This window comes from Nelumbo nucifera, chromosome 6 (assembly GCF_055504915.1).
Source record: "Nelumbo nucifera cultivar China Antique chromosome 6, China Antique-T2T, whole genome shotgun sequence".
In the NCBI taxonomy this organism is placed as follows: domain Eukaryota; kingdom Viridiplantae; phylum Streptophyta; class Magnoliopsida; order Proteales; family Nelumbonaceae; genus Nelumbo; species Nelumbo nucifera.
Genome location: NC_142654.1, coordinates 63,466,542 through 63,473,449, shown reverse-complemented (window position 1 = coordinate 63,473,449; position 6,908 = coordinate 63,466,542).

Below are 6,908 nucleotides of genomic sequence, written 5' to 3'. Positions count from 1 at the left end.
GGCATGTCCACTATGTAAGCATTGTCATTGATCTTCTTAATGATCTTCTATGGGTCGTACTTCCGAGGCTGTAGCTTGCTATGTTTCCCAACGGGTATGCGTTCCTTCCTTAAGAACACCATGACTTCATCACCGACTTCAAACATCTGCTACCTGCGATGCCTGTTAGCTACAAGCTTATATTTTGCATTGGTCTTTTGAATTCTCTGTTGTACTTCCTCCTGTACTGACTGGATCTGTCCTGCTAACTACTCTGCTGAAGTACTAAGGCCGGGTACCCTGGGTAGTTTTACCAAGTCGAACGCATGGTTAGGTACCTTCATATAAACAATAGAAATGGGCATTTCGACTACAAAACACCTTCTATTCTCCTAGGTCATAGAATAAACACCCTACATAGCCTTTTGGGTAACCTACAAAAAGGGTAAGATTGGTTTTAAATTCCAATTTGTCAGCACTTGTTCTTTTAACATGTGTCAGACAACCCCAAATCTTCAAGTGTCTCACACTTGGTTTCTTACTGGTACAAAGCTTATAGGGAGTCTTCGGAATGGATTTGATTAGAACCTGGTTCAGTACATATATCGCAGTCTCCAATGCGTAACCCCAAAAGGATGTTGGTAATTCCAAGTGTACGAGAAGTGATCGGAGCATATCCAATAAAGTCTAGTTCCTCCTCTCTGACACACCGTTTAACTATGGTGTAGCAGGAGAATCTAGTTGTGATACTATCACATTTTCCTTTAAGTAGTCCCTAAATTCGTTAGAGAGATTCGCCTTATCGATCTGATCGAAGGGCCATAATGTGTCTCCTTAACTGTTTCTCGACCTCTTGCCTGAACTCTTTGAACTTTTCAAAGGATTCAGACTTGTGTCTCATTAGGTACACGTAACCATACCGAGATTGAAAATCGGTAAGTGCGATGAAATAAACGGGTTGTTTACGTGTCCTAACAATCATGGGACCACATACATCAGTATGTATAAGGTCAAGCGTGCCTATTGATCTTTCAGGCTTACCGTTAAATGGTCGTTTCGTCATCTTACCCTAAGGGCAAGGTTCACAGGTTGGGAAATCTTCTACAGTTAGAAAATCCAAATGACCATCTTTTACCAACCTTGTGATATGATCTATGTTAATGGGGCCAAGTCGGTAATGTCACAGGCACGTGGGGTTAACTGTATCATGAGTTCTTTTGATGGGGTTATTATCCGACATAGTTTCGGTTATATTTGTTTGCAGAGAAGGATGGAGAACATAGAGACCATTCTCCAGTTCTCCATATGCGAGGAAATTTGTTATTCCTTTCGATAGTAATCACATTACTAAGGAGAACAAAATAACCACCTGCACACAGTTTTGAAACAGAAATCAAATTTTTTATCAAATTGGGTACATAAAGACAATCTTTTAATGTAATTATTTCTTCTCTGAAATACAATTCTACAGTTCCTATGGCTGTAACTGTAGCTGCAACATTGCAAAAGTCCCCAAGTAAAGATTCACTTCACCGTCACTCAGTTTTCTGCTTGTCCTGAACCCCTGCAATGTATTACATGCATGAGTAGAAGCCGGGAGTCAATACACCCGGAAGCAGAAGTCACCAACATATTGGTTTCTGTGACAAATGATTAGAAATTACCATCTTCCTTGGTCTCTAGGTACTGAGGACAGTTCCTCTTCCAGTGGCCGGTCTATTTGTAGAAGTGATAGGCATCTGATGCCTTGTCCTTCCTCTGCTTTTTAGGTTTGCTAGTTTGCTTCTGAGGTTTCTTTTTTGCCTTCCTCTTCTTCTTGCCCGATTTGCCACCTTCAACAAGCATGGCAATGGGTTCATCCTTCTTTATTAGTTTTTCGGCCCTCTGCAACAAATTGTTGAGTTCCTGAAGGCTAACATTTAGTTTGTTCATATTGTAATTCATTATGAACTCATAGAAGAAATGAGGCAAAAAGTTTAGGACGACATCAACTTTGGTGACATGATCTAGCCAAATCGAAGAGCCTCCAATTCATTGATATATCCCATCATCTTAAGACAATGATCATGAACTATTTGGTTCTTGGACATTTATGCGGTAATTGCATAGAAAGAAATACATGAGAGCCCACACTTTAATTGAATAGAGTAGTAGCTTTGCAAACATGCACCCTACGTGGGGCTTCTAAGCAGTAGTACTTCAGTAATCACCAACAAGTTCAGTCTATGAGTTGGCACATTAAATTTGATGGACCCGGTATGTCCTCTGCCTAACCAATTGAGAAGAAAGAAATCCAACATCCAATGTGATGCCCTGCTATCTCCATGAGGCCATCTTATATTCACTCAACAATCTATCATGCCAAGTTGCCAAACTCTTTAATCTTGATGGAACTTAATAGTCCAATCATCACATGACTATGCATCCCATGCAACCCGACATAAGGAAAGCTACTCTTCTGTGGCAGTTCTATATAACTAAGTTATGCCCATTGCTCTCTCTCCACCAAGAACTGGGTATTCGGCCTATACCTGTAAATGGCTTTTGAACAAGTCATATATTGCTATGACCCCTGGGATCATTGGGGATCTTCAGTATTTTTTTTTTCTTTTTTTGAATTTGTTAAGGATTATACATACACAAATACAAGTTCTGTTACTGTATGTTCAGCAGAATTTTTGGATGAAAATGATATCGAGCTCACTTTTACTCGTGCAAATATATGTTTGTGTTTCCATACACAAATACCTGTTCCGGCAACCTGATCCTTTATCTTGAGAAGTCCCTTTTGTTTAACTAAAGTATAGTTGTGATTGTACTTTAAGTGGTGGGTTTTGGCCTTCTATTAATTGGATTTTTGGTTTTAACAACCCTTGAACTTTGTAAAAAAAATAAAGATTAAATTATAAAGACCCCCTTAATTTGTAATATGGGGTTAGTGACAAAGTCTCTGCTGTACCTTTTTTTACAATAAAGACTCTCCCTGAACTTTAGCTGTTAGACAAAGACCCCCTTTTGTTAATGTGCCGTCAGTTAACTTTGAAAAATTTCTCATCAGACTGTTTAAAGTTTTATTTGTCCATACTACCCTTTTTATACTATTCATTATATTTTCCATTGAAGTTAGCTGAAATGGCTAAAATAAAAACGACGGCCCATTAGGCCCGATCTGAACTAGCTCGGTAGTTCCTACTTTGAGTAGTTTCCTACTTAACTATAACTAGTCTTCTACTAGAACTAGAAGGCCCATTAGGCAATTACAATTAGAATAGGCAATCTATCATTGTTTATAACTTTATATAATCTTTTACACCAAATAGGCTATCCATTAGGAAATTACAATTAGAATTCAATTAGGTGTCCTTTTGTACAGGAGCAAAACCGAAACCAACCCAAAACGACCCAACCCGATTCAAACCGACCTGGTCGGTTTGGCCTATCAGTGGCTTGGTTTCGGTTTCCACCTCAGGTAACCCGACCAGGTCGGGTCGGTTGAGAAAACCCCAATAAACCAACCCAACCTGACCCATGAACACCCCTAATGCTTGAATTAATTTCTCCTTTTTGATTTGTGAAGCCGTTTCACACGTAAGAATGGCTGCAAAGTCTCTCTTTCCTTGCACATTCCTCCTGAAAAGCTGTAAGAAGGGAAGATCGACGCCATTGCTCTGCTCTAGCTGCAATATATTTCTACTAGAGGACATCACAAACTTAACTTTCTGCTCTAATTGAAGCCCAAGCTGTACCATTTCTAGTTTCTGTTGTGTACCATTTACAATGCCCTCCAATGAGTTGATAAAGTTTCACAAAAAAGTTGTGCTATTAATGGCATCTTGAAAGTGTGAACTTATTGAATTCAATAAGGATGTTTCCTTTAAAATAAATTCTTCTTTTCTCCAATAATAGAGCATAATAGCTAGGTAGCATAATGAGGGAGGATGATTTGACCCGACCTAATGAGACGATGACATGTGGATCTGACTCAGCACGAGTAACAGCTCAGCGTCATGGCCTGACCCCAATTAAGCAACGAGCCTGTAGAGCAGCTCACTACGTCATAGCTCGCTATAGGGGGAGCTCGATACAACATGAGCTCCAGGTCCCCCGAGCTACCGAGAACAAGGGAATACTCCAAGACTATTTCAGTTCGCAAGCTAGGAAAACCAGCTCGTTCCAGCAAGAACTGCCCCAAAGACCAACCTTGATGAGGGTCACCTCGAAATACTCTTAAGAGCTTGCTACAAAGTAGCTCGCTGCATTACATGGTAACTCGCTACAAAGTAACTCGCGACTAAGCAACGTGATGCTCTCAGAAAACTTCTATCTGACGAGACCGTACTCGTCGGACCGCACCACGTCTCTCAACTAACGACGCAGTCCCTGCCCATTAGACAGTCTGCACCCATGTCCCTCGACAGATAGTGGCATGCCTGTCCCTTTAAAACGTGTCACTCATCCAAGCGGGTAGTACATCGTAATGATCACCTGCGCAGCCCTAGCAGGTAATGACTGCGGTAGGAGCCCAGTGGTGGTTACGCCCGATTTGACAAGAACGCCCCTATAAAAGCCCTTTTATCGAAGGGAAGAACCCTCTCTCGAATTAGATCTGAACTTGAACTCTTACTTGCTCATGAGCTAATCTCGAGACATAGTGATCTAGCGCGACCTACACTCTTAGCCTTTTATGCTCTTTTCTTCTTCCCCAGCGTTCTAACTTAATCTTCGGAGTATTCCCACCAGGTAAATCCCCTGGGAGTCCTTCACCTTCATCTTCTCAGGTGTTGTCCGTTACCAGCAAGGAGCCAATCAACAGCCAGGTAGGAGTGCTCGGATCGTGCCGCATCATTTGGCGTTGTCTCTGGGATTACGCTTCTAAAAGCCTTCCTCTAAGCTTCTATAGTTCCTTCTTCCAAAAAACTCAGCATTCATGGCTTCTTCCAGCAATGTCGGACGTGGCACTAGCCAGAACACTTCTGGAGAGCAGCCCTAGCTTCCTACTGTCTGCATCGGACAGTTTACCGTCCCCCTCTCCGCGGATGGGGTTCCCCGTCTGAACGTGCCACTCCTTCCCACAGTTGGAGCAACCTTCGCTGAACCCTCAGTTGTGGCCCCAGCAGCCAACCCGAACCAATTGGAGGACTTAATGCAATGCATGCGAGCCATGCAAGATCAAATGCAACAATTTCAACAATTCCAACTCTACCAGAAACAAGTGTTGCACCAGGTCTCCCAGTACCAGTACCAGCAGTAGTTCCCCACTCTGCCGCAGGCCCAGCCATTGCTTCCCCCTAGGCATCCAGCCATAAAGCAGACCAAGCCTTCCTGCCAGAGTGAACGACCTCCTCGTCGGGGAGAGGCCTCCTAGCCTAAGGATGCTGCCAAGAGCCAAGCCTCCTCCCATAGCAAGAAGGAGAGGCCAGCTACCCCCGCCTCACAGCCTGTAGGCAGGTCGGGGACCACCCAACCAACCAAGCCCGTATCACCCCGGCCTTCGCAGTTCGAGCTCCCGCTCGCAAAGAATCCATTTGAGGTCGTGGTCGCAGACTATAGGCAGGGCCCTTCGGTCCAGAGTCTCCACCGGCAGTCTGAGCCTATCGAGCTCGGCGATACTGAAGCGTCAAGCACCAATGCCGAGCCAGCAAAGCAACAACGAAGACGTCGGCGAGCTTGCCGAACTGCTACTCGAGTCTCTCACGAGCTCAAAGGAAAAGAGGAGGTAAGCTTAGGTGAAGTGGAAGCTACCCCTCTCCTCTCATTCTCTTCCCCGTTATCTCCAGAACTCTTCGCTGTCCCCATGCCAAGGGACTTCAAGCTCCCTCCTCTAAATAAGTACGATGGGTCTTTCGATCCAAATGAGCACGTGGATGCTTTCCAATTCCAGTTGCACCTGGCAAGAGCCAGCGAGTCCTGCATGTGTGTGGCCTTCTCCACCACTTTCAAAGGAGTAGCCCGCACCTGGTATCGAAACTTCGCGCCCGGCTCAATAAGAAGTTGGGCGCAGTTCGTGCAAGTTTTCACCTCTCACTTCGTCACCAGCAAAAGGTGCCCGCGAACTCAGGAGAGCCTCCTCGGCATAGTGCAAAAGGAAGGGGAGTCCATCCGGAGCTACATCAAGTGGTTCAATGACGCTTATTTGCAGATACCCGACCTGGATCCCGCAGTTCGCCTCACAGTAGCCAAGCGAGGCATCACCCACAAAGAAGTCAAGTGGCACGTAGTTGTCAACCAACCTAAGACCGTGACTGAGTTACTCAAGTTCGCGGATCGGTTTATAGGGACAGAGGAGGAAATCAACCAGAAGGGCGAGCAAGCCCTAGAAAAAAGAAAGAGGGAGCTAGAACCCCCATCTCAAGGCGACAGCAGGAAGAAGGACACAGCTCGGGGGGCAAGGGCAGTCCAGCCCCTCCGAGCTCCAGCAGCAGAAAGGGACTATACACCCCTCAACGCAAAGCGGACCGAGATCCTCATGGCGGTCAAAGATGCCCCGTACGTGAAGTGGCCACCTTGGCTGAAGGCCGACCCTAGCGCTAGGAATAAAAAGTTGTATTGTATCTTTCATAAAGATCACGGTTATAGTACCGAAAATTGTAAAAATCTCTGCGATGAGATAGAAGAACTCATCCGTCGTGGATACTTGGGAAATTTTGTACAAAGTAATAAAAATAATAATAATAATAATAATAATAATAATAATAATAATAATAAAGTAGGTCGACAAGGGGAGCAAAGTAGAGACGCTCCCGAGTCCAGAAGGCGGGTGGAACAGCCGCAGAAGCAGCCCCCCGAAGAGAGACCAGTTCGGGGAACCATCCATGTCATAGTCGGAGTTTCGATTGTGGCGGGCTGCACCTCAGCAGCAGCTCGCGCATCAGCTCGCGAGACTGGCTGGGAATAGCGGAACCCACCGAAGCGACCAAGGACAGAAGACT